This window comes from Populus euphratica, unplaced genomic scaffold (genome assembly GCF_000495115.2).
Source record: "Populus euphratica unplaced genomic scaffold, PopEup_1.0 scaffold1013.1, whole genome shotgun sequence".
NCBI classification, from domain to species: domain Eukaryota; kingdom Viridiplantae; phylum Streptophyta; class Magnoliopsida; order Malpighiales; family Salicaceae; genus Populus; species Populus euphratica.
This window is the reverse complement of record NW_011500880.1, coordinates 18,419-30,111: the sequence shown is the minus strand read 5'-3', so window position 1 is coordinate 30,111 and position 11,693 is coordinate 18,419. Positions and strand designations below refer to the sequence as shown.

The window sequence follows — 11,693 nt, the reverse complement described above, 5'->3', positions numbered from 1 at the left end:
ATTACTATAACACAATTGGATCACATTCCCCAAGTATTCACAGTTCGATGCTAAATTGGGTCAAATATTAATAATTATTTCACCACACGTCACCGACCCCACGAATTCCTAATTTAGGGCTGTGATCTGTAACGCATATTAGTTGAGACTGCAAAAAAAAAAAAAAATCCACACTGAGTAGAAAAATTGAAATGAAGTCATATGCATGCTAGTCTCGTCCGTGTAGAGGTATTATAAGAGTAGAACTTCCATGATTTGATCACAATATATATTTAATGATAAAGTTATTTCATGAGCTCATTCTTGCAACCTGATTAAACTCTAGTAAATAAGATTTCTCACGCTGCTTTTCCAATGTAATCTCCAATTAAGTAGAATTAAGTACACAAATCTAAACGTGATTTCTTGTCTTATACAACCGTTAAACAAGCAATTAGCAGAGGTAAGCACATGAATCTGTCTCCTTGCCACTTTCTTTATCGGTTTATAATTAATTAAGTAAGATTGTGCATGGACCGATGTCCATTGCATAAACCAGGGATTATGACTTAATCATGAGATTAAAAATGGGTAAAGTCAACACTTGAACATTGATTACACAGCTTAAATATTAAATGCTTAAAATAAGCAAGCGTAGAGTGGGGAAAGGACTTGGGAGTTGCATTGAAATATCTTGTATGAAGGGGTAACATGATCTTAAGTGACCTAGCTTATCTTATTTTTATAAATGAGTATTTTATTTTTAATGTTATTCAAATAAGTGTACAATATTTTATTTTATACAATAAAATATTTAAGTGTGGATGCATGTTAGTTTAGTGATAATTTGTTTATTAAATGATGTCATGCATGTATTTGAGGCTGGTGTTCTTCTTGAGATGTCGTATCAACAAGAGTAAATGAATCCAGATAAGATTTTAAAAGCAAAAGTACTTTGTTTATTGTAAATTGATAAGTCATCAGCTTAATTGAACATTTGATTTGGATAGGACCGACGGGCTTTGTAGTCTTGTTGATAAATTGATTTGAAAAGATCATTCAAATATGATAAATAATTATAGAATCTAATTAAATATGCTCAGATCGTTGGATATCAGTGAAATAATTGATCTGATCGATCAATTCAAGCGTAAAAAAATGAAGAAATATAGCTAGTTCATGCATGGGACTCGAACCTGCTACTTTTGTATAAAAAACAATTATTTTCTGCAATATATATATTCGAGAACTCTTAGCTTACGGATGGGTGTTCAAGAATTAACGAAATAATTTGATTCAGAAGGAAATATAACCGAGAGAGATCAATATCAAAATGTTGTCATCCATCAACAATGATTTCTTCAGCTTGATTATTCCTTGAACTGCATGCAATTCCTGGAGGCAAGAGTTTCTTGAAAAGAAAATTCTGTCATTGTTAGTTCCGACGGTAGCCACGATAGGGCATTGCCTGGACAAGCATTGCACAGTCAACTTGCCAAGTTGAGTGCTCATTGTTCTGTTTTGGAAGATGATAATTGTAATATTTTATCCATGCACGCATCTTGGACTTATGTAAAGCTGCCAAAAAGGCTTTGCTATCAAATCCTGAGGATATGTATAAAGTCCTGAGCTGTCTCCCACAAATTCACCTTTGCAAATCGCAGAAAAGATAGATTCAAGAAAGAGCTGGGAAACAGGGCATGGTCAGAGAAAATGGATTGCTGTCTTCTCATGATATTACCAGTGGTGAAGGAGCGCAGCAGAATTAGATGGGGGCAGTTTTTTCAACTCGTACGAAATGGCTTTGAATTGTTATTATTTTGAAGTAGCTGATATATTATTGAATACTACAAAACGAGTATCTGTAAATTTGTATCCAACGCTAATGTAAAATAAAATATGAAATCCCTTTTCATTTGCCTATACTTGTGATAATGTTAGTCAGAACTAATGTTAAAGTCTTGATTAAAGTAAGGTTTTGAAAAAATCACTCTGATGGATATAATATTTATATTATTTAATTTGATTTAACTTGTTAAGATAGATAATATGATATTATAAATGACAATATGTAAATAAAACCTCTAAAAAATAAATATTAAAGGTTGTGTGGTTGGTTGAGATTTTTGAAACTTGATCAACTTGTATACCATCAATTTCTTTTGTTTTTATACCATCAATTCCTTTTGTTTTTATACTTGATAGTTTGTGAATTAAGTATTTGTTTTTATTTTATTTAAAAATATTTTGGCTCTAGAGATTTTGTCAATGGACTTTCTATTAAATTTCTTTGATATAACAAAAAAAACATGCTTGTCTTTTTGCTTGAAAAGAAATGAAAGGTAAATAGAATTTAATATAAATATAAGATATAAAATTCAGACCTAACATTAAAGGTATTATGATACCTATAATTTATATTGTATACTCGCCTTGATGCAGTTCGATGAAAATAATTCAATATTAACATGAGATGGTGTATCTACTTTGCTTAAATAAAATAAATAAATAAATTGAATTTATAATTTATAAAATATATTAAAATAATTTTTTTACAACTATGAACCTGAATCCAACGTAATTATATTTATGAATACTGTAGAGTAAATCATTAAAAATATTTAAAGGATCACGGGCTAGTATATAAAATAATATCATAATAAATAGAAAAAAATAATTAAATGATGATTTTACATGGTACCTATATATATTGAAATATAAAACATGATAAACTTTACTATTATAAAATTCAATGCAACTTTAAATAACTTTAACTTCAAATCTCAAGTGCACTCAATCCTCACATGAATAATAACTTACAAGAGAATATAATTTGGCAAAAAAGAGAGAAAGAGAGTCTAATAATTCTTTCCCATTAGGGAAAAGATTGGTTACAATTTAATTGCTAAGCCAAGTAAATCCTAAAACCATAAGGATTCTATTGTCAAGTCCTTATATAATTAAGATTAAAATTCCCTTGATATTCAAAACCCTTTATCTTCACCGTCAAACCCTATAGAGCTAAGCCTACTTATCAACACATAATTAAGTTGGATTATTTATAATATCAATCCACCCTACAAAAATCATCAAAATGATAATATCTCAAACGAAATTCTTGATATCAATGAGCTTTGTTCTCTCCTAAAACATGTGATCTCTAGCCAAATGTGTGGCACTTAGATTATTACAATTCAGAACACTCTCGTCTTTATAGAAACCGAGCTCACCGAAAAACCCCTAAATCAAACAATTTAAATTTATATAACTTAAATTGATTTATTTTTTAAATGATGATATTACATGGATGTTTATGATACATATGGACTTTATATTTTACTAATTTAGTCTAACAAAAAAAATCCATGTTGTGATGTTATTTTTCTAAATATTACTCAGCCTTGTAATAGCTTATGAAAATCTTAAGATTTTGCCCCTCTTAATTACCAATCATTGCTTTGCTAATGACTATCGCAAGTCATTTAGATTTAATTTTTAATTTTTAATGTAATACGTGTGAAGTTATGTAAATTAGTTGCTAGCCTCGATCATTGACCCACTTTATAGATTCGATCATTTAAAAAAAATTAAAAAATATTTAAGTATTATTATTGTATTTAAAAAAAAAAAACTTTAAATTAAGTATAAATTAATTTGATATGATCTGGTTAACTTGATAATTTTAAAAATAACTTGAATATTAAAAAAATAAAATATAGTTTGAATAAAAAAAATGATATAATTTTTTTAAAAAAATATTAAAACAATAATAAATTGAATTTAAATTGAGTCAATTCGGGTTAACAATTAAAATTTATAACTAGAGTAATGAGATTGTAATAACTCCAAATAAAACAAATATAAAAAACATATTAAAGCCAAATTGTAATACTTGATGTTAAAGAATGACGATGAATAGAATCAATTAAAACAAAAGATAAAAAAATATGAGTCAATCCTGGATGACCTGTCAAACTTTAATTATGAGATTGAAATAACTTAATAAAAAATAAATTAAAATAAATTATAAAACTTAATTTTTAATTAGTTCAACATTGAAAGATTAAATTAAAAAAATAATTAAAAAATAAGAAAAAGACCGAGTTAACGTAGTTTAACCCGCAAAATTCTTGACTCGAGTTATGAGACTGAAACAGCCTCATAGTAAATTAAAATTAAAATAAATTATAAAATTTAATTTCTAGTCAACCCAAATAATAAATGATAAAATAAAAAAAAATCAGTTACAAAAAAAGATGTAAAAAAGCTGAGTCAACCGGGTTAATCTGTAAAACTTGCGACTCAAGTTATAAGACTAATATAACCTTGCAAAAAATAAACTAAAATAAATCATAAAATTTAATCTTCAATAAATTTAATATTTATAAATAAAATTAAAAAAAATATTATTCCAATAAACAAAATAACTTGAGAAGAAAAATCAATAATTTCCTCTTCACAATCGGTCCTTATTAATTTTGAAAGTTAAAGATGGTGCACTCAGTACCTATTTTCTTATGATATAAACACTAGCAGGTTAATTATAAAACAAAAGGAAATAATATTGTTTTATTACTGTTAATTAGTTAAATTTTAATTAAAGAGGTAAGATTTTTTTAAAAAAATATTAAACTAAAATTTCATACTCTAACTCTTACTATATCGATGACTTAGACTATGACTCGAACCATGTCATGAATCAAATAAAAACAATTCACATAAAAAAATGTTAAGTTATTATGAGTATATTTTCTAGAAATAAACTTTTTTTTTTTTAATGATTTCAATATGATAATTTTCATAGATCTAAATAGGTTTAATAACTTTGTTTTTAATTTATATGATAATAAAAAAAATTCAACCATGATAAATAGTAAGAATTAAGAATTTTTTTTTTATCATTATGACATGCACAAAAACAATGCTTTAAAATTATGAAAACATTTTTATAATCTTACTTGATAGAAAAGCTAAAATGAAATGAAATTTAATAAAATAAAATATAAAAACACATCTTTAATTAATATTATAACATAAAAGAATATATAAAATAATAAAATATTGGAAGATAAAATTGAGTGAAAAATTCAATTTAAAAAGATACAAAAAACATAAATTAACCAATTAAACATCCAATTTGGGTCATAAGTCTTGGACACTCTCATGTAAATAATATAAAAAAATATAACCAATCAACAAAACATTGAAGAACAAAATAAAAGAAAAACATTTAGTTTTTAAAAATTAACAACCTGTCAATTCACATACCGGGACATGAAAATATGATAACCTAATAAAAAGTAAATCAAAATAAATTATTAAAAAATAAACCTAATGTTAAAGATGAAATTAAATAAACAAATTTAGAAAATATCAAAAAATAACCTAAGTCTACCTGAGTTAACTTGACAAAATCGCAACTCGAATCATCAAATCAAGATAACCCAATAGAAAAAAGTTAAAATAAATTATGAGTCTAAATTCTCCATCAACCTAGTGTTAAAAGATAAAATTAAAAAAAATAAAAAATCGACTCAAGTCAACTCATGTTAATCCACTAAACACTTGATCCTATTCACAAGATTAACTTGATAATAGATCATGAAGCTAATTTCTAGTCAACCCAATATTGAAGGATAAAATTGAGAAAAAAAGTTAATGAGAAAAATAAAAAAAATAATCAAGCCAACTAAATTAATTTGTCAAATCCACAGCTGGGGGCATGAGACTAGGATAATTTTATATAAAGTAAATTGAAAAAAATCATAAAGGTCAATCCGTAATAAATATAATATTAAAAGATAAAATTTAAAAATTAATTAAAAATATAAAAAATGACTCGAATAAACTTAAGTCAACTTATCAAACTTGTAGTTTGAGTCATCAGATTGAGATAACCATATGAAAAAAAATTAAAAAAATAATGAAGTTAAATTCTCAACAAACCTAATATTTTAGGATAAAATTAATTTTTTTCAAAAAAAATATAGGTTTTCTTTTTCCAAAATCCAAAGAAAGAAAAAAAAATACTATTACAGTGAATACGGTTTGCAAGGAGAGAAAGAAAAAAATCCCTTCTTTTATAAATGTTTTATAAAATTAAAAGAAAAATTAATTTTAATAAACCCATCAAATTTGCAGTTTAGATAAAAAGACTGAAAAAGTATCATAAACAATAAATTAAAAAAATTATAAAATTCAATATTAAATAAAAATAATATTAAAAAATAATTTTTTAAAAAATAATAATTATAAAAAAAAACACTATTCAAGTGAGTACAACAAAATCCCCACTTTCTCTTCAGTTTTTTTGTGAATTCAAAATACAGGAAGGTCTTAACCTACACAACCCAACCCAACCCAACCCGAACCGACGCGCCTCAGAAGTACCGGTTGGACTGAAGCCCATCCGTGTTGGCTTCCATTAATTATCATTCTGGGCCTTCGCTTGAGGGGCATTCTTGTCATGTCACGAAAAGGAAATCACATCCACTCTATATAAATAAAACCCCTAGCAGACGCACTAGAAGAAGCATAAGAATCCCTAACGCCGCACTTCCCTCCTCATCCCTCCTCTCTTCTACGTGTAGATCAACTTGTTCTAAGTCTCAATTTGTTTGTGTTTCTTGTTTTTGTGTTTGCTGTTGATCGCTTTCGATAGGCGTTGCGTTCTTCAATGGCTTTTACAGTTCCGTAAGGACGTGTCAACGGAAGCGTATATTTATTGCAATCCCAAACCCTTTCATATATACTTATGTATGTATGTGTATAATACATGCTACGTTTCCTTGGAAATGCGTAGTTGGTTTCATGGCTGGGTTTGCAACACTGCGTAGTTGGTTTCATGGCTGGGGTTGCAACACTTTTAATTAATTTCCATCTTTATGATAACTTGGTGTTTATCTTGCTGTTGCTTCCTACTGGTGAACTCTCCCTTGTAATTAGTGGGAGAAATTCATGTTTCCGAAGCATAAATTAATTGATAAAATTCATGTTTTCCGAAGCATAAATTAATTGATGTTATTACCAGTATTAAACAGCACGGTGCTTTGTTTCCAGCACCGTGTTACCTGTCTCCTGGTACATTCCTATCTTTATTTTTCGATCTGGTCTCTTGTTTTCCACATTTTTTTTTAAAGAAATTTTATGGTAATGAAATTGATCGAAGCCCCACGAAATAAACAATCTATTCGAACAAGGATCTGAGACAAAGAGTGTTCAAAGATCGAAAGGTTAATTTCAAGTCTTCAAGAACTTCCAAGGGGGAAACGAAATTGAAAACGCCACACGCAATAAGAAATATGAATCAGTTACTGGGAAGTCATCAAGGTTTGAGTATGGATTCAAATCCCCAAAGTTTAATGGCTTTATATTCTAAATCAAATCCTTGTCATCGAGGCCTAAGATATGCTCTGATTTCTTGTAGATTTTCTGATGAGTGCTAAGAACATTGCTAAGCAAAATGGACATGTAGAACTGGACATGTTACAGCAAACAACACCTGGTTTCATTAATTATAAGCATCATATTACAATTCTAATACCAGAAGAAATTCTCCTTTGGACGGCCGCATTCACCACAAACAACCCTCCCTGGGATGCTCCCTGTAGCCCCTCTATGGTGTTCATGGAGGTAATCAATCAGTGCAGGCAGAAAACCCTCTTCCCGTGCACCCTCCCTCTATACCTCAAAGGGAACAAAAGATTTCAATATGGTTTATCCCTTTGCCTTGGCCATATCAGTAGGTCCCCTGCTGATCACTGCCCATCCTTGATCACTTCCATCGAAGCTGAGCATTCTCACTATCTCCTGCATGATGGCGTCATTCTCTACAGTCCTCTTGTGATGCGCCTTGGAATGCCACATGCTCTCCAGCGTCACCCAAAAGAACCAGATCAAAGTGAGGTCTGGCAATACATGGCTAAGTTTCTCGGTCGTAATAATAGAGTTATTTTTTTCCTAACTTTCTCCCTGGGGTTGCTCTTCCCTGCTTAGAGCATTTCTAACGTTGTAGCGGCCTTGTTCGCAACTTCTATTGCAGTAACGGCCAATTTACGGATCCACTCCATGTCCTCCCCACCATACAAGCATATGTACTTCCCTTGATCTATCTGCAATAACAATTAATTAGTTGTGTAAAATTCATGAATAATGCGCGTACGAAATTCATGTTCACCAGTCGGGTTGTAGTCTAGTTTATGAATCAGTTTCAAGTTGGGAAATTTGAATCCCTCTGCTGAGAAATTGCAAGTAGTAGATGATGTCGATAGATGTTGAGATAAAGACTGCATTTTAGTTTGATTATGCATGCAAGGGAGCACAGCTATACCCAAGACAAGATCATTGGATCAATGCTATCTGCCAATAGCTCGATATTCCAGTTTTCTTCTTTCCAGAGTGCTTCCTCCCTTAAGCTGGTGAAAGGGAAAGCCAGGCTTCCCCAAATCCACATCATGTGGATTGCATTGGGGTTGACTCCTCTCCCTTGTGGATCCAAAACACAAGCTAGGGCCTCTTGTTGAATTGCCACACCTCTTTGATGTACTTGATGATTGCAACATCTATCAATGAAGGGTGATAGACAGAGTACCATGGCATCATCCTTTGAAAATCCTTCAACAGCTTTTGCTTTGTTTCACTCGACGGGGATGATCTGTCCTCAACTGGGAGCCATACAACCTCATACTGGCTCTCTGGCCTTCCTGGTTGCTCCCGCACCTCACTGTACATTTGTTGCTGGATTGAAAGCTCTTTGTGGGAGATTTCAAGGTCCGAAACCAGCAGGATCACACTCCTCCTTCTCAACACATCAAGGCTTGCCTGTAATTAACAGTGGGAAATCTGTTTTATCCTTGTATATTCATATAGGAGGATCATTGACAAACATTCTCGTCAGGAAGTATGATTGATATCTGCATAACTATTATGTGGTAAGATTTCAAGCAAGACCGCATGCAGTTTTTACTCAACAGTCTCTCTGGTCTTTATCAAGTTTATACTCAACAATCTCTCTGGTCTCTATCATCCAGTGAATTAACTAACAGCAACACAATCTGAATAAAATGGACTGAAAGAACAGAACAATAACCGAACCCTTTTCTTGGTGGAACCATCAAAGAGTGGTAGTTGACCGTCATTGTCATAAATCAAAGCCTTTAGAATCTTCATGTTGTCAATGTGGAAAGCTTCGAACAGGCTTCCAAGCGTTTGAAATACTTAAATATGCATTTTCTCATCTTGGCCACAGAGAGATCACTAGTTATTACCATCCAGCATGTATTTTGGATCAAAACATAATTTTTTTAAATGGTGAATATTATAATATACTGCTTGATATGAATTGCAGTTGTTTGAGTGGGCTCGGACTCACCTATGTGCTGAAAACAAAAGGGTGGGCTGCTTGATGAGATAGCTGTGAATGTTATGAACCTCGTGGGCAAGCTTGATAGGTCCCAAGCCTCTGTTGTGGATGCTATGTACCTGTGGAGCAGATAGTGAGATGCAAAAGAAAAGTTTAGCACCCTTTTCACTCTACTTTTGGCTGCTTTGCATGCTTGTGCAAACCGTTCTCTACTACTTTCATGACCAGAGCCAGAGTAGACTGAGCTTGTCTATATGCTATTCTGGTGCAAAAATATTTCGGATTGATATAAGCAAGTCATTGAGAAGCAACATGTATACTGGTTGGGAATGGAGCAAATTTTTCATGGAGAAGGAAACACATACTCATGACCCATGCCACTAAGGGCCATAATTTGTGATGCGCAAGCCACAATACTCCTGATGGTCCAGTTGTGATGCGCAAGCCACAATACTCCTGATGGTCCAGTAAACAGCAGTGGGGATATGCGCAGTGGCAGTTAACATTTCTGGAGTGTCTGGATGTGTTGAGACGGAAGCTTCTTGAACTTAAATATGCCTTGGGCCACATCCATCATGGCCTTGATAAGGCTTGTAAGTTCCTCAAACTTGGGCTTCAGATTGTCAGCTCGTTCAATTATATCCGGCAATTGCTTCAGAAGTGCAACCGCTTTAGCTAGTGGGTTTGTAAGGTAAAACTGGGCGACAAGCCTAAAGCTGGGCGACAAGCCAAAACTCCCCATAGTTCACGGCAAATCCAGCTAACGCTAGCACCACCTTTTCGTCCCACGAGTAGTTTGATACCAAGTTGAATATTGCCAAAGTTGTTGCATGTGCATCTCCACCTCCAGAACACTTGCAGGACATCTGTTGGAAAAAAGCAGCGTATTCATAAGTGTCTTTAAACATCATGAATTTATAAACTCGTATTCATAAGTTTCTTTAAACATCATGAAGTTATAAACCCACAAATCTTTTCTGTCCAAACTTACCTCGCAGGAAATCTTGTTGATATTGTAAGACAGCATGTCGATCGTTTCGTGAAAGCCATTTTGAAGAGCCTTCTCTTCCAATTCATCAAGTAGCTCCCTAAAATATAGAAGTCACCAGTGATGATCAGAAACACAATAATAATGCTGAATAAATTATCATACCAGTATAATAAGCACATAAAAATATAGCATGCAAGAGGCAGTACCACTGGTTATGTATATACCTGCTGCTGACCCTAGGGCAGGAGCGGCACGGAGGAAAATGTCCTCAACAATATGAAGAAGAGGCTTCAATGAAAATTCACGGCCATCATGAGCATGAGTGGCCTGAACTTGCTTCATCATTGCAGTGTCATCCGATGATGAAAACGTACTGCGTTGACGGCCATCAGGAGCATGAGTGGCCATCGAGGTCAAAGAAAACTATATAGATTGGCCATCGAGGTCAAAGAAAACTATGTAGATTCAAATTCTAAGAGGGAAAGAAAGAGGAGTGAGCAGCTTGTGTTGGTATGGATTTCGTTAGCTGATCCGAGACTTGTATTTATAGGTCAAAGCTAGAATTACCTTGCTTCAGACGGGGGGTTTAAGCTCTAAAGTGTCCCAGCGATATTTTAGAATACTCACATGCAAACTCGACAAGATAAAAAATAAAAAACCAGATAAAATAACAAATAAGATACACAATAATTTACGTGGTTCATCCAATTGGACTACATCTATAGGCAAGGGATTTTACTAAGTAATGTGGGAATTACAACCTCTCTCTATTAATAGGAGAACAACTAAAATCTCTCTAATAATAGGAGAAAATATCTCATTTACTCTTACAAATACTTTATAATTTTGTGAAATTATTTTCCCTCTCTCACTCTATTCTTCCTCTCTTATTTCTCTCTTGTGTGTGTTCAATATGGCGAGGATGCACTGCCTATTTATAGACAAGCATCCTTGCCTTTGTCTTGCAAAAGACAAAAGCAAGGTAGGCACCAATTGGTGTTGCAAGTGGCACCGAATTGGTGCCCATTGTTTTTGACCAAGCTGGCGGTGCCAGCTTGCTTCACATTCTCCCACTTGAAGACTTTGATGATTTAATCAAGTCTTCACACTTGATCATCTGTGTTTCTTCTATCCTTTCTATACTTGTCATCTTCATGCTGCTTGCGTTTCTGCTAGGCCGTAAGAGGATCTGCACCATATATACTTATCAGTGTTGACCGGTTTCGTCAAAGCATCTGTTGGGTTTTCCTTTGTGTGAACCTTTTGAAAATCCACACTTCCATCTTCCACCACTTCGCGAACAAAGTGATACTAACATCTATGTGTTTTGTTCTTGAATAAAATGCTGAATTCCTTGCAATA

General features: G+C 32.5%; 1 long non-coding RNA gene and 2 pseudogenes across 1 annotated transcript; all 3 read right to left on the bottom strand.

Moving 5' to 3' along the window:
* Window positions 1-6,988: 6,988 nt before the first annotated feature.
* On the bottom strand, window positions 6,989-9,147 carry LOC105116700 (uncharacterized; annotated as a pseudogene).
* Window positions 9,148-9,201: 54 nt separating this feature from the next.
* LOC105116694 (uncharacterized) lies at window positions 9,202-9,777 on the bottom strand. Its single transcript, XR_840574.1, has 3 exons — window positions 9,706-9,777; window positions 9,350-9,459; window positions 9,202-9,215 (listed from the first exon to the last, which is right to left on the bottom strand). It is a non-coding gene; the product is annotated as an uncharacterized LOC105116694 (long non-coding RNA).
* On the bottom strand, window positions 9,721-10,510 carry LOC105116698 (uncharacterized; annotated as a pseudogene).
* Between the last annotated feature and the right edge of the window lie 1,183 nt (window positions 10,511-11,693).